We start from the raw sequence: 4,837 nt of genomic DNA on the forward strand, positions 1-4,837 counted from the left end.
GTGCCCTTAACGCAGTTTTCGGGGAGGTTCAGCGTGACAGAGAGTGTGATAAGGCTGACCCTTTTGAATTGCAGGCACAACAGAAACAGGAAGTAAGAGTGAGAGAAAGTTGTGGTGAAAGAGTACAGCGGGGTTCGTCACCATCCCCTTCCGGAGCCTCGTGGAGCTTTAGGTGTTTTCGCTCAATAAACACTCACAACGCCCGGTCTGGGAATCGAAACCACGATCCTATGACCGCGAGTCCGCTGCCCTAACCACTGGGCCTTTGCGCCTCACACACACAAACACACACACAGATATGTGTGTTTGTGTGTGTAAGTATTTGTATGTGTATGTGTATGTTTGTGCGTGTGCTTGTGCCTGTATATGTGTGTGTGTATGTATATATGCCTTCTAGTTAGGAGAGGTCTGTGTGTGTGTGTGTGTGTGTGTGTTAGCGCACCTCAGTGTTTAACCCTTCTACGGACACGCACCCGCACGTACTACACACACGTACTACACTAACACATGTCCCATACGCACACAATGACACAGTCACAAACTCCCACGCTCCAAACACCGTGTGCGCGCAATTACGTGCCACAAACACGACATCGCTCACATACAGATGCAAAAAAACAAAACAAAAAGACAAAAAGAAGCTTTACGTATCACACCACGAACGAATAATACAAATACGCAGTCACAACACACAGCCACACGCACACGCGCACCTATGACCCCCTCCCTTCCCCCTTCTCTCTACAGTTTTCCATTCACAACTCTTGACAGAACTGGTCATCTCCCCCTACCACTACAACCAACGGCTTAAATCTATCTCTTTGTCACATCTCTGTCTGTCTGTCTCTCTCTCTCTCTCGAGGTTCCCATACAAGGAAAAATTGTAGATTAGCGCTCCGCGGTTAGTATCTTAAATGTCTTTGACAGAAAGTTCTTATTTTAGTTGCTATTTTATGGGCGGCGAGCTGACAAAATCGTTAGCATGCCGAATGAAATGCTTAGCGGCATTTCGTCCGTCTTTACGTTCTGCATTCAAATTCCGCCGAGGTTGACTTTACCTGTTTATCCCTTCGTGGTCGATAAAGTAAGTACCAGGTGGGTTGGGGAAGACAAATACATACATACATATATATATATATATATATATATATATATATATATATATATATATATATATATGCGCGGGCCTACCGAAGCCTTGTGAGTGGATTTGGTAGACGGAAACTGAAAGAAGTCCGTCGTATATATGTATATGTATATATGTGTGTGTGTTTGTGTCTCTGTGTTTGTCCCCCCAATATCGCTTGACAACCGATGCTGGTGTGTTTATGTCCCCGTTACTTAGCGGTTCGGCAAAAGAGACCGATAGAATAAGTACTAGGCTAACGAAGAATAAGTCCCGGGGTCGATTTGCTCGACTAAAGGCGGTGCTCCAGCATGGCCACAGTCAAATGACTGAAACAAGTAAAAGAGTAAAAGAGTATGCAGGGGTTGGACAAAATAATGGAAACACTTTAAAATTTCTAAATGGGGACTGTGGTGACCAGATAAGATGTTCAACTTCACTAGAATGTTCCTCGTGCCATTCAGTAACAACTTTAGCTGTGTGAATTGGTGCATTATCATCCTGAAAAATTGTGTTTCCCTCCAGAAACAGTTCCGCAAACAGAATGAATTTGATCAGATAAAATGCTTAAACAGTCTTGACTATTAATTCTGCCATGAAGGGAAACCATTGGGCCGGCGGATTTGCAAGATATAGCCCCACCCCAGATCATCGCAGACTGGGTCAAATGCTTCTTTTGACTGTCTCCACACGTATACTCGGCTGGTGGTCGGAAATAAGGTAAAGGATGACTCGTCCGAGAAAATAACATTCTTCCACTGCTCTAGGGACTAATTCTGTAGGTGTTTACTCCACTCTAAATGCTTTGAAACGTTTGTTTTTGAAAGTAGTGGTTTTCTGATTGCAGCTTTTCCGTGAAATCCGGCTTTGTGCAGCTACCGACGAACAGTTTTTGTGGAAATTGAGCTCTCGAGGTGGTCATTAACCTCTGCGGTAATTTTGGGAGCTGTACTGTTGTGATCCTTTCTAACAATTTGCGTAAGAGTCCGACGGCCCCTTTCTGAAAGCTTTGGTTTTCGTTCAGAGTTTTGTTTCGACGAGGAGGTTTTTTCCCTCTTTCTCAAAGGCTGTCATTACTTTCGAGATAGTACTTCTTGATACACCAAACATTTCGGCTGTTTTCGTTACGCTAGCGACTGCCATATGAGCACCAACAATTTGACCTCTTTGAAAGTCCGATAGATCTGTCATTTTAATGAATTTTAATTACTTTTTTCTGATGATATCTAAAAAGAAACAGCAATTTTAGCAAAACATTATGCAACCCTAATGATAAATCAAAAAACATAAAAATAAACAAGCTTTTGACAGTTTTATAGATATTTCAAAATTATGATGCTAGGTGTTTCCATTATTGGAATGGATAGCAAAGTCGACCTCGGCTTTCTACTATAAGCACAAGGCCGGAATTTTTGAGGCGGGGGGGGGGCAGTCGTTTACATCGCCTGCAGTACTTGATTGGTACTTTGTTTTATAGACCCCCACCGAGAGGACGAAAGATAAAGACGTCCTCAGCGCAATATGCTGGCACCCACTCCTTTCACTGAGATGCTTTCCTGCAGAAGATGTCCCTGCTGTTAAAAAAAAAAAGAAATAACAAACAGAAAACCGAAACGAAAAATATCCAGTGTTGTCATTCGATAAATAGAAATCGATAAAGAAATGTAACACACTGAATGAAGTACTGTAGGTCGACATGATCTGGAAGATGTTACCCCAGTATGGCCGCAGTCCAATGTGTAAATTTATCGTGTCTATTTTGTACATTTCACTCTGTCTGTCTGTCTCTCTCTCTCTCTCTCTCTCTCTCTCTCTGTTTCTCTGTCTCTCTTTGTGCCAGCTCCTCCGCCTCTCCCTCTTGTACACCTCCGCCTTTGTTTTGTCTCTATGTGTGGCTGTGTGTGTGTGTGTCCTAACGTCTTTCTCTTATATCTACTTGATGCCTTAACCCTTTCTTTCTCTTTCCTCACCTTCCCTCCGCCTCCTTCGCTCCTGCCAAAAGCTGGAGGTGGACAAGGCATCGAGAGAAAGAGCTAGAATGAGTGAGAGGGGGAGCCTGATAGATAGATAGACAGATACGCAGTAAAGGAGACAGACACACAGAGAGAGATAGAGAGTGAGACAGAGAGGACGAGGCATTGAGTAAATGAACGTTAGATAGATAGACAGATAATTAAAGAGTAGACTGAAATAGGCAAGGAGAAAGAGTAAATGTTTAGGGGAGAGAGAAAGCGATAGTTAGATAGATATAGAGTGAGGGAACTAAATAAGAAAGCGTGTATGAGAATCTTATATTGGTTATAGAGAGAGGGAGTAACCGACGATGTATATGAAACACAGCAGGGAGAAAGAGTAAAAGTGTAAACGATAGAAAGTGAGAGAGTGAGAACGATAGATAAAGAGGGTGAGAGAAAATTTGTATAGATATAGAGAGAGGGTGTAAGCCACACACCTCATTCTTTCTCTCTTTGCTTCTCCTCCCTCTTTCCAGCTTTAAATAAAACGAGCGAGTCTTTGTTTCTCCTCTTCCTCCTCCCACTCCTCCTTCTCTTAGCTTGTTTAAAGCAAACAAGCCACACCACTCCCCTTCCTCTTTCTACTCGTCACTCTGTTTCTCTTTTCCCCCCTTTCTTCCTCTCCCCACCACTGCTACCACCTCTACTACCATTGCTCTCGACATAGTTTTTGTTTGATTATTTGACGGACGTCTGACGACAGCTATGACGCTACGTTGGCTCCGCCCACTGCTTGCCGGCATGATTGACAGAAGGCGCTCAACCAATCGAAACGTGGCTTAGGTCCACAGTGTTGCCCCGAGTGAAGTTAGGCCAACCAACTAATCAGCCAACCGTCTCTCAGCAACTTACGAGAAGCAAGCCAGAAACAGAGAGAGAGAGGTGGAGTGTAGAAGATATATAGAGAGAGAGTGAGTGAAAGAAGGAGTGAGAGAGAGAGAGAGAGAGTAAAACACTGAGAGAGAGAGGGTGTATCTGAGTTGCAATGATTTTTAGTATAAAGTAAAGAAAGACGGACAGATAAAATAGATAGATAGAGAGACAAAGAGGGAGAAAGAGAAAGAGATTGGGTATGAGGAGAGTGAACGTGGTAGAGGCGCCCAAGTAGCTTGTTAAACTCGTTGAGCGCTGTTTCTGGCCCGTTGCTTCCCCCGATCACCTCACGGGGGCTTAACGAGGAAAGGAAAAAAAAAACAAAACAAACAAACAAAAAAAGAAACCCTTTATTTATATAATATAAAGGATTATATATATAAAGCTGTTTTTTTTTTCTTCTTTCCTTCTGATCGGGCACGGCCAGGTTAGAGACAGTTATATATTATAATTATATTCGTTCTGTTCATTATTAATTATTATTACTATTATTTATTAACCATCTTTTATTATAAGCCCTAAACACACACACACACACACAAAATGGTTTAAATATACACATATATATCTGTGTTAAGATTGCCTTCTTCTCAAGTATTTGGATTATAATTTATATATTTGCGCTTACAGCACGTTATACATACGTGTTTGCGCGTATATATTGGGGATATTTTCGAAGATCAAAACCTTTATCCCTATTCTTTGTTACTTTCCAAGGTCCCACATATACATACATACACGCATATACTTCCATTCACACTCACACACACCCAAATATATACATACAATTTTTATTATTGATCTGAAAACCAAAAAAAAAAAA

The sequence above is a fragment of the Octopus bimaculoides genome, chromosome 23 (genome assembly GCF_001194135.2).
Source record: "Octopus bimaculoides isolate UCB-OBI-ISO-001 chromosome 23, ASM119413v2, whole genome shotgun sequence".
In the NCBI taxonomy this organism is placed as follows: domain Eukaryota; kingdom Metazoa; phylum Mollusca; class Cephalopoda; order Octopoda; family Octopodidae; genus Octopus; species Octopus bimaculoides.